Source organism: Heterocephalus glaber, unplaced genomic scaffold (assembly GCF_053883595.1).
Source record: "Heterocephalus glaber isolate CG9 unplaced genomic scaffold, H.glaber_assembly_v1.0 deba00000281, whole genome shotgun sequence".
Classification (NCBI taxonomy): domain Eukaryota; kingdom Metazoa; phylum Chordata; class Mammalia; order Rodentia; family Bathyergidae; genus Heterocephalus; species Heterocephalus glaber.
In genome coordinates, this window is record NW_028258139.1 from 13,880,707 (window position 1) to 13,893,990 (window position 13,284).

The following is a 13,284-nucleotide window of genomic DNA, read 5'->3' on the forward strand; positions in this document are numbered from 1 at the left end:
GCATGGGGGCTGGCACCAGCAGCAGCAGCAGCACCTCAAGCCACTTGTGCCATCACACTGGAAATAATTGTGACTGTCCCTTGATGTTTGTAGAGTGCACTAGATATTGGACTGAGCATGGAATCCATCATTTCCCCTGCCCATCACCAGAGAGCAACCCACAGTAGGTCTGTGTGCAGAAGAGAGGGAAGGTGATCTAGGGTCAGCAGTCACACCCAGAGAGCCAAAGGCCAGGAAACAAGATATTTTCACTCAGACGCTGAGTCAGGGGGTCCTGGGAAGGCCCCCAGGAGTGCTAGTTGAGAAGGATGGAGAGCACAGCAGGCAGGGCCTCTGGGTGTCTGGGCAGTGTTAGCTGTGGGGAGTGGAGCTATTCCAGGGGCTGTAGCTGGTCTCACCCTCCCTCCCAGACAGTAGATGCCATGGCCAGTCTGCACAGGGAGGCCATGTGATAGCTAGGGCTGTCAGGGACCTGGAGGCTCAATGGACAAGCCCAGCCATTAGGACCAAGTGAGTGGTGCTCATGCCAGAGGTCTTTACCAGCTAGGGCAGCTCCTTGCTACCAGAGTCTGCATAGTCCCTGTGGAGTGGCTGGTGAGGGGAGGGGTCCTTGCAGTATGATCAAGGAGGCACAGCTGGGTGACCACTGCAGAGGTGGCCTGGGTGGGTTTCTTTCTGCTAGAGTGACCCCTTTGGATGCGTCTAGGAATACTGCCCTGAAAGGAGGACAGGGCTGCTGTTTTTGTTTTTTTTAAATTTTATTTTATTGGTGCATTTTAGGTATACAATATAATGACATTCATCATTGGAAATTTGCACCTTTACATAATCTCTCTTGGTTCTTATTTTTCCCCCATTCCCCTGCCCTTTCTCTTCAACCCCTCTATCCCTCCCTATTTACAAAGACTTTGTTTCCATTTTTTCATTTTCTCATATTAATTCCATTCTCTTCTTTCCTTTCCCCTCGCCCTCCCACTTCCCCTTCCCCTTTGCCCCTTTTCTTCCTATTTCACATTATCTGTTATACCTTTTAGTCCTTATTTACACTTTCAGTTTCTCACACCAGAGAAACTATTCAGTATTTACACATGTGTGTCCTGTTTATTTCACTTAAGAGGATCGCCTCAATGTGCATCCATTTAGTAATAAATGTCTCTAATTTCTCATTTTTTATGGCTGAGTAGTACTCCATTTTATAAAAAAAGCCACATTTTCTTTATCCAGTTTCCAGTTGATGGGCATTTGGGGTGTTTCCAAGTTTTAGCTATTACAAACTGTGCTGCTATGAACATGGGTGAGCATATATCACTGTGATATGATTCTTTTAATCCTTTGGGGAGGATACCCAGAATAGCTGGGTCAAATGGGACTTCCAGTGCTAGTTCTTTGAGATATCTCCATACTGATTTCCACAGTGGTTGCACCAGTCTACGCTCCCACCAGCAGTGGAGAAGGGTTCCTCTTTCCCCACAGCCCGGCCAGCATTTGTTATTGGTTGATTTCATGATAGCAGCCATTCTTTCTGGAGTGAGGTAGAATCTCAGCGTTGTTTTCATTTGCATCTCTCGAATGACCAGTGATATTGAACATTTTTTCATGTATTTATTTGCTATTTCTACTTCCTTGTCTGAGAAATGTCTGTTCATTTCAGATGCCCATTTTTGGACTAGGTCTTTAAGTTTGGGAGGTCTGATCTTTTTAAGTTCTTTATAGATTCGAGATAGTAGGTCTTTGTCTGAGGAAGAGCAGGTGAAGATTTTTTCCCACATTGTGGGTTGTCTCTTCACACTGCTGGTGGTTTCTCTTGCTGTGCAGAAGCCTTTTAATAAGAAGCAATCCCATTTGTTGATTGTTTGTGCTAGTTCACGGGCAACTGAGGTTTTGTTCATAAAATCTTTTCCTACACCGATGTCTTCAAGGGTTCTACTAAACCTCTGTTCCAACTGGTTCAGAGTTTCTATTTTAATATTTAGATGTTTAATCCATTTTGATTTTAGTTTAGTGCATGGTGAGAGATACAGGTCTAGTTTTAATCTTTGGCAAGTTGAAGCCCAATTTTTCCAGCACCATTTATTAAAGAGGCTATCTTTCCTCTAGTGAGGGTGTTTGGCTCCTTTGTTGAAGATGAGATGGCTGAGTGTGTCTGGCGTTGTTTCTGCATCTTCTAATCTGTTCCACTGGTCCTCAAGTCTGTTTCTTTGCCAGTACCATGCTGTTTTTATCACAGTAGTTTGTAGTATAGTTGCAGATTGGGGATTGTGATACCCCCTGCCATGTCTCTGTTACCTAGAATTGCTTTTGCTATTCTGGGTCTCTTCTTGTTCCAAATGAATTTTTGGATTGTTTTCTCCAGGTCTGTGAAGTATGCTGCTGGGACTTCAATTGGGATTCCATTGAATTTATATAGCAATTTTGAAAGTATGGACATTTTCACTATGTTGATTCTTCCTACCCAGGAGCAAGGGATGTCTTTGCATTTTCTGATATCATCTTCAATCTCTTTTCAGGGTGTTATAGTTTTCAGAGAAGAGGTCTTTGATTTCTTTTGTTAGGTTGATTCCTAAGTATTTCAGTTTTGTGGATGCTATTGTGAAAGGAATTATTTGCCCTATTTTCCTCTCAGTGAGTCTGTTGTTTATGTAGAGGAAAGCTTGATTTTTGTGTGTTGACCTTGTATCCAGCTACTTTCCTGAATTTGGTTATTAAGTCTAGAAGACTTTTGGTGGAGTTCTTGGGGTCTTCTATATAGAGTATCATGTCATCTGCAAATAATGACAATTTGACTTCTTCATTTCCTATCTTTATTCCTTTTATTTCTTTCTCTTGTCTAATTGCCGTGGCTAATGTTTCTGGAACTCTATTCAACAGGAGTGGTGATAGTGGACATCCTTGCCTTGTTCCTGATTTTAGTGTGAAGGATTTCAGTTTTTGACCATTTAGTATGTTGTTGGCTGTTGGTTTTTCATAGATGGCTTTTATCAGATTGAGGTAGAGACCGTCTATTCCAATTTTGTGTAGGGATTTTATCATAGATGAGTGTTAGATTTTGTCAAATGCTCTTTCTGCATCTATTGAGATGATCATATGGTTTTTGTCCTTGGCTCTATTGATATAGTGGATTATATTTATTGATTTGCATATGTTGAACCAACCCTGCATCCCTGGGATGAATCCCACTCGTTCAGGGTATATGATCTTCTTGATGATCTTCTGCATTCTATTTGCCAGTATCTTTATTAAGGATTTTTGCATCTATGTTCATTAGTGAGATTGGCCTGTAGTTCTCTTTTTTGGTTGGATCTTTCTCTGCTTTGGGGATCAAGGTGATGCTTGCTTCCAGGAATGAATTCCGAAATATTGCTTCCCTTTCAAATTCATTGAAGAATTTAAACAGTAGTGGCAGTAGTTCTCTTTAAATGTCTTGTAGAATTCAGCAGTGAAGCCATCAGGACCCGGGCTTTTCTTAGTAAGTTTTTAATTACGTTTTCAATTTCATTGATTGATATTGAGTTGTTTAGAATTTTTAGGTCTTCTTCATTCAACTTTGGTAATTCATACATGTCTAGGAATCTGTCCATTTCTTCTGGGTTTTCCATCTTATTGGCGTATAGGTTCTTGAAGTAGGTATTGATGATCCTCTGGATTTCTGCTGGTTCCATTGTAATTTCATCCATTTCATTCCTAATTTCATGGATTTGGGCCTTTTCTTTCCCTTTTCTGATAAGGTTGGCTAAGCGTTTGTCAATTTTATTCTTTCAAAGAACCAACTCTTTGCTTCATTGATTTTTTTGTATCATTCTCTTAGCCTCTATTGCATTGATTTCTGCTCTGATCTTTATAATTTCCTCCCTTGTATGAGCTTTGGGTTTGTGCTGCTCTTCTTTTTCTAGAAGCTTGAGGTTCAGCATCAGATTGTTTAATTGTGCTTGCTGTTTTCCTAATGTGAGTATTCACTGCTCTGAATTTCCCTCGTAAGACTGCTTTCATTATGTCCCATAGATTCTGATATGTTGTATTGTCATTGTCATTTAATTGTAGAAACTGTGTGATTTCTTCTTTAATTTCCTCTGTGACCCATTGGTTATTCAGAAATGTGTTGTTCTATTTCCATGTGTTTATGAAATTCTTGCAGTTTCTTTTGCTTTTGATCTCCAATTTCTTTGCACTATGGTCTGGTAATATACAGGGTATAATTTGAATTCCTTTGCACATACTTAAACATGTTCTGTGAGTGAGTATGTGGTCTGCTTTGGAGAACGATCTGTGTGCAGCTGAAAAGAATGTGTATTCAGATTTTGTGGGGTGGAGCACTCTGTAGACATCTGTTAAGTTCATTTGTTCAAGAGTTTGATTGAGTTCCAGTATTTCATTGCTTACTGTTTGTCTAGTTGATCTATCTATTTGTGACAGTGGGGTATTGAGGTCCCCGACTACTATTAGTGCTTATTTGATTTTTCATGTCCGTTAGTATTTATTTTATATAGTTGGGTGCACTAGTATTTGGTGGATATGTGTTTATGATTGTCATCTCTTCCTCTTGGATTGTTCCCTTTACAAGGATGTAGTATCCTTCCTTGTCTCTGTTAATCAGTTTTGGTTTGAAATCCACTTGATCTCCAAAGAGAATAGCTACTCCTGCTTTTCTTTGGGTTCCTGTCACATAGAGTATTGTTTTCCATCCTTTAACTTTCAGTCTATGAGTTTCTTTTTGAATTAAGTGTGTTTCTTGTATGCAGCATGTTGTTGGTTCTTGCTTCTTGATTCATTCTGCCAGTCTATTTCTTTTGATTGGTGAATTGAGACCATTAACATTGATGGTTATAACTGATATGTATTGACTTATCATTGTCATGACTGTTTCTTTTTGTTAGATTCTCCCCCTTTGCATTTAAGTTCTTGTCATGCCTGATGGATTCATTATGCTGGGCTTCCTGGGGTTGTGATCCTCATTGTCTTTTCCTAGGATATTGTGTAAAATTTTTTGGAGTGCTGGTTTGGTATTCATGAAGTTCCTGAGGTGCTCTTTGTCATGAAAGTATCTTATTTCTCCATCAATTTTGAAAGATAGCTTTGCAGGGTACATCAATCTGGATTGGAGGCTGTTTTCCTTTAGGGCTTGAAATTCATCACTCCAAGCTCTTCTTGCCTTGAGGGTTTGCATTGAGAAGTCTGCAGTATTTCTGATGGGCTTTGTTTTGTATGTGATTTGTTTCTTTTCTCTAACTGCTTGTAGAATTTTGTTCTTCAGTTGGGTTTCTGGAATCTTAACAATTATATGCATATGTATAGTTTTTTTTTTTGATCACAGCTAGTTGGAGTGCTATATGCCTCACTTATCTGTATGTCAAATTCTTTTCCCCTGCTTGGGAAGTTTTCTGCCATCACTTCTGTAAACAGTTTTTTCTTATGTCATCTGCACTCTCTCCTGTTTCTTCCTTGACTCTGATCAGTTTTATGTTATTTTTCTTTGCATCATCTAGCAGCTGCTGGATTGATTTCTCATGATACCTTAGTATTTTAAAGAAAGTTTTCTTTTCCTGGTCGCTAATTGCAATCTTATGTTCTATATCTAAAATTCTGTCCTCACATTGGTACATTCTGCTGCATAAACTTTCCATGGAGTTTTCAATCTCCTGGAAATCTGTTTGCATCTGTTTTATGGATTCCATTTGTTTCCTGTGTTAGGATTCCATCATGTTCCTCAGCTCCTCTATTTTTTATGTGTCCTCTCTAGATTTATTAATCATGTCTTGCACTGTGGGCACAATCTCTGCTGTTATGTGAGAAATTATTTCTGATTTCATTTTTTCCAGATCCTCTTTTGTTGTCAGTTCAGGGAATCCAGTTGAGTATCAGATTGTTCCATCTGGTTTCCCTTTGGGGTTACCTTAGGTGATCTGGAAGTCTGGTTTAGGGACTTGTTTACATGTCCTCTCATTTCAATGGGGATGGGGATGGGGGAAGGTGTGTGCTGCAGGCGCCATCGAGGCTCACCTCCTTGGTGCTTTGGGCGGCTCTGCTCTTCAGGGCTGGGGTGGTGGTAAGACGGCTCAGAAGGCTCACCTCCTCTGTGCTGGGGGTGTCTCTGCTCCTCGGTGCTGGGGGTAGTGGTACTGCGACCTGGAAGGGTCCTCGTCAGTGCTGGGGTGGCTGTCCCCCTCGGCTTGGGGCTGCTGTTTTTTGAGTGCTTCTCATTGCTGGGGTTTAGATATGCCCCTGCTGCCCTAAGGGCACCTTCCAATGTTGGGGGACTCTGAAGCCAAAGCTTGGTTGTGGCAAAGCTTATGTGTGGGAAGAGAGACAGGGACACTTTGGTGCTATTTTTTGGCCCAGCCTGGAGCCCCCATGCACTGGGGTGGAAAGGCCTTGGAGAGGAGGGGACCATGCTTCAGATCAGGCTGCTTTTCCAGTTGCCTGCCCTCCTCCTGAGCATGGGAGTGGAAGCCATGGACAGCACCCACCTGATTCATGAGGTTATGCATTTGGCAAGCCGGCAGGTAGGTCTAAAAGGTATTCTGGCACATCACTGGGTAAGAGCTGTTCCCAGTTGAAGGACATCCTAGGACAGTGGTGGTAAACCTATGGCAAGCGTGCCACAGCAGGCATACAGAGTCCTCTCTTGGCATACAAGTCAAGTTGCCCCAGTAAACAAGCATTGGATTACAGGTGCAGAATTGGCACTTTCCATAAATAAGTGAGTTTTGCATTGCAGTTTGGGCACTTGATCTCTAAAAGGTTCACCATCACTGGCCTATGGTATGTCCATGAAAATGGGGTGCTGTGGCTCAAAAGTTAAGTGCCTTGCTGATGGCTCTGAGCAAGGCAGAGCTAGAGGGTCTGAGTTCCAAGTTTCTGGACATCTAGCAGGGAAGGGTGGAAGCCAGGAGCAGATACCTGTGCCTTAAAGCGAAAGCCACAGAGGAGGTGCTCCATGAGCTCCCTTGTAGCTGCCATTTTTACCAGGCCCAAGGCCTTGAACACTTGCCTTTTGTGCTTTTTCAGGGCCAGGTGTCACCCCTGAAGGTAGGAAGATGGTGAATCCATCCCACTACCTGCCCCTGGACCAGGAAGGATTTGGCTACTGGGCCTCACACCTGGATGGCAGGACTCATTGCTATCCGGACCAAGAAGAGAAAGCCCAACTTGTGCCCACAGGAGACTGAAGTGGTAGTGTCCAAGGTCAGCAAGCCCAGTTGCTATTCGGCACAGGACTGCTGAAGGCTGAGCCTATCTGCAGGTCTCAGGTGTGGAGCCGAATCCTTCAGGCTGTGAATGTGCTGGGTTACTGTTGCTGCGACATGGTTGACTTGAAGCACAAGTGTGCTGTTGTGTGACACAAACTGGGTACCTCTGGAAGGCAGCCGCTGGCTCTGCCCCAGGCTCTGGCAAACCACAGGCTCCAGCCCTCACACCTGTGGAGCAGACAGTGGCCAAGACCTTCTCCTGTCAGGCACTGTCCCTTGAGAGCTTCAGCCTAGAGCCACCCAGAGGTGAGTTCCTGAGCCAGCTCACCTGCCAGGTCACGGCTCTGGTCAGCAGGAAGGTGGCCCTGCCTGGCTGCACCACCTGAGTCTTCTTCCACAGTGACCTCTCTTGTTTTACCTTCTTGTGCTCCCCTTTATTACCATCACTGTCACCATCCTGGATATTCTTGTTCATTCATCCTCTGCTCTCCTCATTCATTCACTCATCCATTTAAAGTCCTAAGAACACTTCAAAAATCAGTTCACTTCCTGCCCAGCTCTTATCTGGGCCCTCTCCCTAACTCCATCCCAGATCTGAGTTGAGTGTGCAAATGAGCATAGTTTTCATGGTCATTCAGTCACTCTGCTGGGCCATAAGCATGGTAAGTAGTACATCTATAGCTGCAGCCCAGTGTTGGCATATAGCTGAGGTACAGGTGGGTCAAAGGTGTGCTTGCCTACCTTAGTGGCCTTCCATGTGCTGATATTTTTCTGACCTGTACCATCCCATCCCCCCTCTCATTCGCCCTCCCATCCAGTCCTCCCCTGCCCTGCCCACTCCACCCCACCCTACCCTACCTCTCCTCTATCTTATCCCATCCCATCCCATCCCATCCCATCCCATCCCATCCTATCCCATCCATAAAAAACTTGTGACTTTTTAAATTGGTTTCATGACCTGGTTTCAGATCATTGGTGCCAAATGTGCTCTCTGTGATTTTTTTTTTAAAGAGAAGGTATGTCATTGTGCTGCCCAGGCTGGCCAGAAACTCCTGGGCTCTGGTGATCCTCCTGCCTTAGCCTCCCATGTAGCTGGGACTACAGGAATGTGCCACCACACTTGGCTCTGTGACTGTTTTTCATACCCAGCAGAGATGTCAGACCCATCAGATCCAGCCCTGCAAAGTAGGGTGGGGAAGTTGGGAGCTGGGAGGAAGGGTTTGCCCAGGGTCACAACAGGCCTTTCTTGGAGCACTCTGAGCCTCAGGCAGAGCCCTTCCCACGGAGAGCATGGTGTGTCCAGGATGTTGTACAGGCCTTATGTCCTGTGAGTGAGTATGGGGACCCAGGCAGCTGTGGGGAGCAGATATGTGCAGTCCTGAGGCTGTGGAAGCAGGAGATGAGTTGGCTGAGGAAGGAGCTGTGATCCCTGCATGAGATCCCAGCTGCCGAGGGAGGAGAGCTCTGTTCTGTTGTGGAAGCTGCCCAGACATGTCATGCCTTGGACTGCACCAGGACCTAGGACACCCATGAGATCTCCCATGTCCAGTCAAATGTTCACTGAGGACCAGTATGTCCTCTGCCACAGCATGTGGCAAAGCTAGCAGTGCCTGTAAGAGGTTCTGAGCAAGTGCTCAAGCTCCAGCAGCCAGAGGGTGGCTCTTGACAGTGCTTTGAAACAGGGTCCAGAAAATATGCAAAGAACTTGAGACACAAGCAAAGACAACATTGTTAGACCACTACTGGGCATGTGGTCTGTCCCTTTCTCTGATGCCAGGACCTGCCTCATGGCATCTTCTTCCCCAACCTGGGGAGTCTTCCGGACTGCTGTTATCTGTGATGTCCTTGGTGGGACATAGCACCTTAGAAACTTGTGGGCCCTGCTTGTGTGTTAGCTGGTCATGGAGCCTTGGGATCTCTGAGGCCAAGGGCTAGGAAGGCTGCTTGAAGTTCAGACTGCAGAGCCTGTTATGGTTTGGATCTAAAATGCCTCCCGCAAGTTTCATATGTTTTGAAAATTTTTGGATCATGAGAGTGCTATACTCATTAGTGGATTCATCCACTGATGAGTTCAGTAGCTGCATGTAGTTTTAGGAGATGGGCCCATTTGGAGGTGGGTCACTGGGGGTGTGACCTAGAAGGGTGTATTCTTGTCCCTGGCTCCTTCCTTCTCTCTCTGCTTTCTGGCCACCATGGGTTGAACACCTTTCACTCTGCCATGCCCCACTGCCATTGTGTTCCTGCCTTGGAGCCACCTGGCCATGGACTGAAACCATGAGCCAAAATAAACTTGTCCTCCTTTAAATTGTGGGTGTTGGGTATTTTGTCCCAGTAATGGGAAAGTGGCTAATTCTGGGCCTTTACTTGTGTCATGTAAAGGCCAAGGTTGAGGAGCCTGGGCTTATATAGTTGGCACAGTCAGAATCCACCAGGCCTAGCCCTGTCTTTCCCAGTGCTGGGCCTTTACGGAGTGACATAAAATAAAAGATTACTTTTATTTTAATTAATTTAATGTCTTTATTGATAACCTTCACATATCCAAACTCACCACTTCACCCTTTTTACAGTGTGCAATTCAGTTGTTTCCAGTACATTCTTGGTGTTTTGTATCTTCACCACTACCTAGCCCCAGAACATCTTCATCACCTCGAAGGGAGCCCATGTCCTTTAACAGTCACCCTTCTTTCTCTGCCTCCAGCTCCAGTGACCAGTGGTCTGTTTTTTGCTTCTGGCTTTGCCTGTCCTGGCTGTTTCTGTACACCATGTGCTTTTGTATCTGGTCTGTAACTCTTGGAACTTAGCCTTCTCATTTACATAATGGGTGCCCACCCTGCCCACCTCCCCCAGGCTGCTGTGGTCATTATGGAACATGAAAAGTACTGCACCAATGCCCGTACATGTATACTAGGCCTGAAGCAAATCTCCCCTTCTCTGTTACGGCTGCTGTGTATCTTATGGACTGTTTCTACAATGTTCTGCATGAGTTGACCAATTGCCCTGATGGAGTGGAATGAAAAATCACAGTGGTGGGGTTTGTCGGGGTTGTGATGCCTTGAGAACCAGATAACTAGCTTGTGGCCTGCCTGGTAGCAGGAAGGTGTTTGCTGTGGATTCCCTCCACTGTGAATTTATACTATCGCTTAACCATCATTTCTGGACAGTGTAGTTGTGCTGAATCCAAGTCTAAACACTCAGAGGTCAGGATGGTTTGGAAGACACCCTCTCTGAAGGAGGAGTGTGGTACAGAAGTTGCAGCTCTTTTAGGAGGCTCCCCCCACACTTGGTCTCAGGCTAGAAGGGTCATGGGCTGGGGACTGGAGCACCTGGAAGCCAGGAAGGGTGGTGGTGGGAGGTGCGGGTGGGTACTGGGCTGGGAACAGAACACTGTGCTCCATGTGCTTGTGACTCACCCCTTGCCGCCTTCATTTCATTGAAGTTTGATACACAGTACATAGCATCCATAAATATTCTCATCTGTTCAGTGACATTTGTCCAACAACAGACGCATATGACTCCCACCCCAGTGAAGGGAAGACCATTTCGGTGGCCTCAAATAGTCCTTTTGTCCCTTCCTAGTCAGCCACCCCCTCCTGTAATCTCCACTAATCTCTTTTGCCATTGTGTGTTTGATCTCGGCAGTTTTATACCTTTGGATCACGCAGCATGTATTTTTATGTCTGACTTAGTTCTGAGCCCAGAGTCTATGTGTGCCAGTACAGACATACCTCATTTAATTACTGAGAACCGTTCCTGTGACTGGATCATTAAATGAATTGGTCACTAAATGAGGAATTGTATATAGTATATATAATCTTCAGAACAAAGAAATGGACAAAGGAAACTTCAACTTGATGACTTCGCTCTTATTTGCATAACTCTCACATGTAGTACTGTACTGTATAACAGAACATAAAACTACAATACTGTCAACAAAAATTACAGTACTACAAAAATTACTTCTTCTGTACTGTAGAAGAAGCCACCATAAGGTCACAGGGCTATTCACCTTCCTGTGTCATAAGTCTGAATAGCAGGTTGTAAGTCCAAACGGTTGTTAAACAGGTAGGTCATTAAATGAGGAAACATGCAGTGGTGGGTACTTGTGAGTTTGTCACAGCTTGTGTTTCCATCCTCATGTTGATGCCTGCTTCATTGTTTCCAGCTGTGACTGTTTCTGAGCATCAAGGTGCTATTGGCATTTTTGTAAAATCTTTACATGGGCAAACGTTTTCACTTTTTCGTGGGGTGATAAATACCTAGGAGTTAAATTGCTGGTTTATGTTTAGTGTGACTTTTAAGAAATGGCAAATTCTTTTCCATACTGGTTGTACTATTTTAAATTTCCCTGAGCAGTGGGAGAGATCTCATTTGCTCTTAGCCCTTGTCAACACTTGACATTGTCAGACATTGTAAGTTTAGCCATTCTGTAGGTGTTGTGTAGTGGTGTCTCATTGATTGTGGATTTAATTTACATTTCTCTGATGTTGTGCATCTTGCTGTGTGCTTATTGGCCACTTGTATATCTTCTTTGTTGCAGTATTGTTCAAATCCATTATTGGTGTTGTATTCAATTATCATATTATGTGAGCTCATTTATTCTGGACATGAAGCCTTGTTGGGTATCTGTATTTGCATATTTTCTTTCAGACTGTGTATCAGACTGTCTTCACTACTGTACCTGTGAAGTACATCTTGACATGGACTGGGAAGTATTTCCTCTTCTTTTCTTTTCTTTTTTTTCAGTACCAGGGGTTGAACTCAGGACCTTGCACTTTCGAGGCAGGCGCAACTGAGCTAAATCCCCAGCCGCTCCTGCTTTTGTTTTCTGAGTTTGTGTAGAATTGATATTATCCTTCTGTGACTATTTGGTGGAAGTTACTGGTGAAGCCTCTGGGCCTGGAGTTTTTGTCGTGGGAATATTTTGAATTACAAGTTCATTTTCTTCCAGGTTAAAGTGCTAACCCTGCTATCTGCTTCTTCACTAGTAAGCTGTGGAGTTTTGCATTTTTCAAGGAACTCATCCATTTTATTTAAGTTTTCAGATTAATTGCCATGAAGTTGACCATGGTATTCCTTAGTGTTGTATCCTGTCATTCAGGCTGTAGGATCTGAAGTTAGTTGTCTGTAGGATCTGCAGGGGTGTCTCCTTTTTCATTTCTGGTGTTATTTTGTATCTACTCTACTGCTTTTGATTAGTCTGGTTTAAGTTTATTGTTTTAGAATGAGTCTGATGTAAATTTATTGATTGCTTCAAAGAACAAGATTTTTATTTCATTTATTTTCTCTGATGTTAACTGTGCTCATCTTTAGTTTCTTCCTTCTTACTTTGGATTTAATTTGCTTTTGCTAGATCACTGACTTGGGACTGTTCTTTTCTCATATAAGTGTTTCTCATTATAAATTTTCCTCTACACATTGCTATACAAATTTAAATATATTGTGTTTTAATTTTATTCAGTTAAAATGTTTTCTGATTTCCTGTGTGATTTCTTATTCTACTTACAGTTGTTTAAATGTGTGCTATTTAATTTCAAGTAATTATATATACTCATAGATAGCTTTGTGTTACTGATTCTAGTTAATTTTTTGTGTTCAAAAACCATCTTTTACATGGAATCAGCTATCATACATATGTTGAGATCATGCATGTTCCATGCACATTGACAAAAATGTGTGCACAGCCATTGTTGGAAACTGTTTTATCCTGTCCTTCAGGCTGAACTGACTGGTAGGTAGTGTGTTAGATCTTCTGTCTCTTCACTGATTTTCTGTCCCTTTGTCCTGTTAGCTACTGAGAGAAGAGTGTCAGCAACTGACTGGTTATGGATTTGTGGTTCTCTTTCTAACTCTGTCTATTGGTGCTCTGTATAAATATCCAGCTATGATAATAGGTTTAGAATTGTTTTGTTGTAATCAGTTGGCCATTTATCATTGTAGAATGTCCTTCTATTATTTTTTATTGTACATGTTTTTTGAGTTCTACTCTACCTACTCTAATATTGTGTAGTCACTCCAGCTTTCATGTGGCTTAGATTTACATGTATTTTTCTAATCTTCTTACTTATTAGCTATATCTAAGTTAAAATATAAATAGAATGGT

General features: G+C 43.1%; 1 long non-coding RNA gene across 12 annotated transcripts in view; it reads left to right on the plus strand.

The window, feature by feature from the left end:
* Positions 1 to 13,284, plus strand: part of LOC110347314 (uncharacterized) — a 376,012-nt gene that overhangs the window by 44,483 nt on the left and 318,245 nt on the right. For all 12 annotated transcript variants that reach the window (XR_015441094.1, XR_015441090.1, XR_015441098.1 and 9 more), the window contains exon 3: positions 7,003 to 7,490. This is a non-coding gene — a long non-coding RNA (uncharacterized LOC110347314). The remainder of the gene's footprint in view (positions 1 to 7,002; positions 7,491 to 13,284) is intronic.